At 28.4% G+C, this 7,520-nt stretch overlaps 1 non-coding gene across 1 annotated transcript; it reads right to left on the reverse strand.

Moving 5' to 3' along the window:
- Positions 1 to 7,050: 7,050 nt before the first annotated feature.
- Positions 7,051 to 7,122, reverse strand: Trnaw-cca. Its single transcript has one exon. It is a non-coding gene; the product is annotated as a tRNA-Trp (tRNA).
- Between the last annotated feature and the right edge of the window lie 398 nt (positions 7,123 to 7,520).

A 7,520-nucleotide genomic window follows, 5' to 3' on the forward strand; every position in this document is an offset into this window, starting at 1 on the left:
AATTGCCAGCCACCCCGCCCTCATAATCCCAACTCTTACAACTCTTACAGCACAAGCAAGCAGTCAAAAACATCGATTATAGTTTCCTAAATTAAGAAAAATAAAATACAAAACAAAACAAAACAAAACAATGCAGAAAATCGTAAAATAAAACAAAAAAAAATGCAAAGAAAAAAACAAAACAAACTTTGACATTAGTTTATGCTGCTGTGAAGCAAAACGAACGCCAACGGAAGCGGCGCGACTTCGTTCAAGCATTGCAGTCAGGCAGAAGACAACATTGTTTCAATTGTAATTTTGTCGTAGTTTCACTTGCGTGCATTAGAAGCGAGCGAACGCAGCGAGCGCAACGAGTAAACGAGTAAATGCAGGCAAGAAGCATCGTTAAGGCGTTTTAGTATTCGCTGCTTCAATTCGATTTACTATTCGATTTTATTCGAACGAGTATCGTTCAACTGATTTGAAAATGAATAATTCGTTGTAAACGTAAAACGCATGAATATGAAAATTTTATACTTAATTTTATTTTACTTTTTATCTCCTATATTTTCATTTTTTTTTTATTTTTTTATTGAAAAAAATATAAAAAATATGTTTCTTTTTATTTGAATGCCATACTCAAGTTATTGCCTTTTTCATTTTATATTATAGCACTATATAGCTCAACACCGCTTTGCGTCCTATACCCCACACCCCACAACAACTACCATCACTCCCACTACAGCTATTAAGTTTCTCGCTGTAATAAAAAATTTTGTATAGATACTAAATTTTCTAGTTTTTTTATTTCCTTTCTGGCATTAGTGTTTATTTTTTTGAAAAGAAGATTTATGTACGATTCGTTAAGGGTGAGTAACGACTTTTATGCTGCTCCTGCTGCTGCGGCTCCGGCTGCCGCCGCTATTCAAACTGCTATTAATGTTGTTGTTACTATTGTTGCTGTTGCAGCTACTATTACTGCTATTACATTTGTTGCCGTTGCTGTTGCTGTTGCTGTTGCCGCTAAAGATGCTGTTGCCATAAGTTTGGTATTACCATTGATGTAAGGTAGTAGGCAACGGCAAGCAGGCGAGCAGGCGAGCGAGCGGACGGAATGGTATTGTAAAATTTGAAAGGCAACTAAGAAAAAGGAAAAGGTTCACAAGTTTAGATTTCTAAGACGTTTATAAGGACAAAACTTTAGCATGATGTAGTGCGGGTTGCTGTGGTGTGAGATAAGTTTGGCGGGGAGGAATGATGAAGTGGTACGATGCGGTATGGTATCGTAAGCTATGGCATAACGGATTTTGAACACTATAAAAGAAAATTTGATATTAAAAAGCATTAAAAGCAAAAACAGTTACACACAGTTATTCTTTACTATGTTATTTTGTAAAACATTACAGTGGAATAAATAAAATAATAATAACAGAAAGTTACTGGTTAATAAAATACTTATATAGCTTGTGATATTGTAAAGCACGTACTATTTATGTGACTTCTCGCTAATGACTCGCTAATGTAAATATCATAATCGTTTTGGACATCCAAGTTAGAATCAAATCTCTGATAAACGTTACAGCTAGATCTTTAGCAATTCGAAAATGCTGGGTAGATTGGTGCCAAACTCACATGCGTAACGGTATACAAGGACACTTTAGGTAACTTCAGGTAAGACGAGCTTCCAAGGCAGACACTTTGCTCTTTAACATTCATATCTTAGATATTGGTATCCCACTTGCAACGGCCAAACTGGCAATTAAACAAAAATCTGAGCATAACTAAATAAACTTGTACATATAAACCCTTCCGCCTCATATCAAGATCGACCCGGTTCAAAATGGACAAAAAATATACCCGTTAACTACATCAACTAAGACATAACCTGCTTAACACCACGACATTGGTGCTGACAGGCCATTGTGTATTAAGTGGACATACTGTGAGACTGGATTTTTCCTTTAATAACTTTTGTCATTTTTGTAGATGATATATGCGGATGATATAGAAACTATACACTATATGTCAGTGTCCATTATTGGCTAAGAAGTGATTTTAAATCTTTTGGGTCTCTTTTCTGCTCTGCATTAAGGTATCACTGCTTACGAGTCATTGCGTACTAGGAAGATATGGTTTGAGACTAGGTCCACCCTATATTCACTTTTGTCGTGATATATTAATAATTGTTCGAGTGCCGATTTTATCTAAATTTGGAGATCGCGATTAATTACTGCAGTAAACAAAATTAACTTTTTTTAATTAAAATTACGAAAAAGCACTGTTTATCTCGTAAAAAATTCACTTATTTAAAAATTCATTAATTAACATCCATTTAAAGAGTTACTTCTTGAAAAATACGATTAGTGACTTACTTTCAAATAACACCCCATTCAAATTCTCAAGATTTTAATAATTTTTCTATAGTTCTTTTCTATTACTTCCTCAAGAAGTTGGCCCAGTAACTTAGGATTGCGATAGCTTGTATATTACCTCGTTTAAATTCTTATTATTAGTAAACTATAAAATAGTTTACAAATATATAAATATAAAACCATTTTATTTTCAGAAGTATTAACAATTGTTATTTAAAGGCAAGCACTTCCTTTACTTATTCTTTCCATAATAACATATATTATGAAATAAACTACATACATACATAAACTGAATGAAATCAACATATTTATGGTCACTTGTAAAATAATTGTTTTTCTTGAGATATTTGAAATAAAATTCTGTTGCTTAGATTAATACTGATAATGGTCTCCAATAGATAGTGCTTGTCAGAATCAATGAGAATGACTTTAGTTTTAGAATATCCAAATAATTTGATTAGTAACGTATGACTAGAAAATCTGAAGAGAATGAAAAGACCGCAATAAAGAAACTGATAAATCCACATTTTTCTAATCCAAGTAATTTCCTAATGTTAAGATAGATGTTTACCTATCTCAAGTAGTTTTTTCTTGAAATCTATCAGAGACATAAATGTCTTTTCTTTGTCACTCTATATTATAATAATAAATATAGTTAGCTTTGGTTTTCTGCTCTATAGATCTTCTGTGGAAAGACTTAACCACCGTATAATGCGTATTTATTGATGTTAATAGAACTTCTTAAAAATATTGACCCACTGTATAAATTCATTTGATAAACTTTCTTAAATTTTTCTCTTCAATGGATTTTAGAATTCGCTGCTGTTTTTCATTTTTTATTTTTTTTTTTATTATTTGCTTCAACTAACGACAAAACACACTATAATAGCTACAAAACTTACTGCTGAGATATTTTATTTGCCACGCTATCCCTGGACCCGCACATCAACTGCAACAACAACAACAATAACAACAACAACAAATATAAGACAAAAGTAACAACAAAGGCAGCCCATTTTTAGATTTATGTTGGTGATTATTTCTAAGTTTTGTGAAGGTAATAGTCGTGCTTCGCGGCTAGCTTTGTTATTGTTAGTGTTGTTCTTGTTGTTCTTGTTATTGCTCTTGTTGTTGTTTTTGTTGTTATTCTTCTTGTGCTTATTTTTGTTGTTGTTCTTGTAGTTTTTGTTATAATTTTTGTTTTTTTTTTTTGGTTTTGCTGTTACTGTTTCTATTGCTTTTCTTAATTCGGTAACGCCAGTCAACCTGCTTGTCCGTAGCGCTGCCGCTGCTTTATTGCTGCTTGAAAATGAATACAGTATTCAGAGTATTTCTTAAGGATTTTGCTTTTATGCCGCATTTCTCATTACGATTTACTACAATTTTGTACATTTGTTTTGTTTCGTTGCTGTTGTTGCTGTTGTTGTTGTTGGTGCTGCTGCTATTGTTGTTGTTGTTCTTATGCTTAAGCTTATCCTGTTGTTGTTTTTGTTAGTATATTTCCATATAAATTTTTTTTTAATGTTTTTATAATCCACGTTCTGTAGTAGTGCAACATTTTGCTTAGTTTAATATAAAATTTGCACACACAAAAAGGCCAAATGTGCCCTAACCAATAAAAAATAACAAAAAACGAATTAAATTGAAAATAACAAAGCAAAAAACAGAAAAAAAACAAAAACGCCGTAAACTAAGCTAAACGTTTATGCTTACTGCACCTCCCCCGTTCAACACACCACGCACATAACTTTTCCTCTCTATTCTGTACTGTTTGTTGTTCGTGGATATTGTTATTAGGTAGTGGAGGGGCTTGCTTGCTACACTAGAAATATGCTTGATACTTTGTTTAGTGATTCGCGCTTACTTAGACATTCATCTTAGCATCCTTCCACTGTAATAATGTTGTTGTTATTGTTGCTTTATGTGTTTTAAACAGAAAAAAAATCATTTTTTTATTTCACATTGCTTAATGTGAGTATTGTATTTACGTACATATTTTTTTTTAAACATAAATCGTATAGTGCTCACACCAAGTGCCGACTACTACCGAACGCTGCCTTCGCCTAGCATTAGAAAAATACCAAATCCAAGCCAGCCAACATTGGCTCGTTATGCTATAGTTTTTGTTGGGCGCAAACTTTTTCCTAATAGAAGAACACTGGTTGCAAGTTTAAATATAAATTGTGGCAAATACTGCACGAAACTGCGGTGGTAGTGGGTAGTGAGTAGTGGGTAGCTGGTAGAGTGTAGCGTATAGCTCAGTGCGCTTCAGATTGAATAAATTTATAAAAAATGTACCAAATGGGTGGCTATAGAATTTGGTAGGTGTTTAGTTTAATGCAGCTGTGTATAGGTATGTGAGTGTGTGTTTGGTTGTACGTTTATTAGTGGGTATCTGTATGTGTGTGTGTTGTGGACCTTAAGAAGCCAACAAGCAATCGTCGTAGTAATAGTAGTAGTAGCAGCAGCAGAGGCAACATTATTTCAAGATGTGCACAACATGGAATATTATTGCTTTTTAGCAGCTCAATGGTTTAGCAATTCGAAGTTTAGGTTCTTTTAATGTATAACACTTATAGCTTGGGAGTTACTCTGAAAACTATGCTATGCTCTAACAGCAGCCGCGAGCTAAAATGATGCTCTTCTTCTTCTTCTTATTGTTACTGTTGTTCTTAATGTTGTTGTTGTTGTTGTAGTCAATTTTTTTTTTTTATTTTTAATTTTAAATGCGAGGGTAGTTTTATGTCAAAACTTTCATCGCACAGTAATTGTCTACAATGGTTGTTGGCATGGTTGAATGAGATGGGAAAGGAGGTAGTGCAGTGTGGAGGTTAAAAACTGCTTTCTATTCGCTGTTTTACTAAGTTTTGCTTAGCTTTTTCCTTACCCATTTATTTATTATTTTTTTTCGTTTTGTTGTCTTCAAATTTTTCATTTATCGATTTAAAAATAATAAAGAAAAACAACAGCCACAACAACAACAACAATGGCAATAATAAGAAAAGCAATAGGATCCAGAAAAAAAACAATCTTAGCTAAACATTTATTCTCAGCAAATGTTAAAATTTATGTATTATTGTTCTTTCATTTTAGTTAGAAAATATTTTATTTGCCCATTAGAATGCTTTATGGCACATGACGTACCAAAAGTCACTGTAAAAGCTTTTAATTTAATTTATGTTTATAGTTACACAAATTTATAAATAAATAAATTCCTTTACATATTTACTTTGAAAATTCAATTATAATAAAAAAATAAATTTTTTTGCATATTTTCAGAAAATCTGTTGTAAGACAAATTGCCAACAGGTAAGCCTAATACTTAACACGTTTATATATAAGATAAATCATTTATGAAATTCTTAAAATATAATTAAATCATAAAAATTTTTAAAAAAATAATAGTAAAAAAAAATTGATACTTAAAAACATTAAAAAAAATTGATATTATTAAAAATAAAATAAAAAAAATTAATGTTTTAAAAAAGAAAAATTAAAATCAATTATCAAAAAAAATATTTAAAAAAAATTAATATTACATGAATTTAATTCATTTAAATTTTACGATTATTGACAAAATAAATTATTCAAAAGTTTTACATTAAATTTAATTTAATTTGATTTAAAACATTTTTAAAAAAATTAATATTGGGTTAAAATACCTAAAAAAGTTATTATTAAATAAATTAATATAACATAAATTAAAATTATAGGACTAGAAATAAAAGGAACCATTCATAACTACCTAAAAAATTAGTAAAATCATAAAAAACATAAAGAAAATGGTTATTTAATAAATTTAAAATATTTGAAATAAAATTAGACGATAAATTATCAATTATTTAATATTGAAAAAAATAAAGTAATTTAAAAAATTATTTAAAAACTTCTTAAAATATTAAGTTAAATCATAAAAAATATAAATAAAATTATTGTTAAATCAATTTAAATAAATAATACTAAATAATTTAACATTACATATTTAAAATGAAATTATATGATTATTAACATAATAAATCATTAAAAAACTTTTTAAAAATCTTATTAAATCATGAAATAATTATTAATTTAATTTTTAAATGACCAAAACCTTTTAATAATACTTTTATTTTTTCAACAGGCTTATTGATCATTAGTTAATTATACACTTGTTAAAAAAAGAATTTTTTCTTTTATTCTTTTACTTTTTTATTTTATTATTTTTATTTTTTATTTTATTATTTTAATTTTTTATTTTATTCTATAGTCATCTTCAAGGTACTATATAATATAATGTTTATATAATGTAAAAATAATTTAGTACAAATAACAAAGAAATAATTATACAATTTATTAAGATAGAAAGATGAATTACATATATATAATTATATATTATTATATACATATTAATATGTATATAAATATATACTTTGACAATAAATGTAAAATACATATATTGACCTATAATAATATATTTATCCTCTATATAAACTTCTAAAAATTAAATAAATCATAAAAAATATTTAAAAAAAGTATTAATATTGTATTAAAAAATGTTTAAAAAATTAATATTAAATAAATTTAAATTTATTAAATTAATATTACTCACTTTATTATTTATTATACAAACTAATTAAATTATATTGAGCAATAATTCCTACATTATTAATATATTAATTATATAAATATAAAAAACTAACTGCACTTGTGCAACTCACTTTGACCCCGACGTGATTTGAACACGCAACCTTCTGATCTGGAGTCAGACGCGCTACCGTTGCGCCACGGAGTCTTGTACTAGACACTATTTGCAGTTAGAAATTTCGCATAAAATCTAGTTCTAAAAATATATATATATACACACATTTACATATTCACCTGTTTGCATGCTTGTCAACATACACACATGAACTCATATGAAATCATTTAAATCACAGTAACAAAAAATCTATTGAGCTTATCAATAATATTATTCACTAGAAGTAAATTCTACTTAAGCTTAAATACTTACGATTAGATTAAGAATAGACTATAATTAGATGAACTTTAAAAAAAATCTAATATAAGTATATACTTAAACAATGACTAATTGGTCATTTGTGTATATAATACACAACTTTTAAATTTATTATTAGAAAACATATATTATTGAACCAATATTTTGACTATAGTCTATAGTATAGTCGTATT

This window comes from Teleopsis dalmanni, chromosome 1, assembly GCF_002237135.1.
Source record: "Teleopsis dalmanni isolate 2A chromosome 1, ASM223713v2, whole genome shotgun sequence".
Taxonomy (NCBI): Eukaryota; Metazoa; Arthropoda; class Insecta; order Diptera; family Diopsidae; genus Teleopsis; species Teleopsis dalmanni.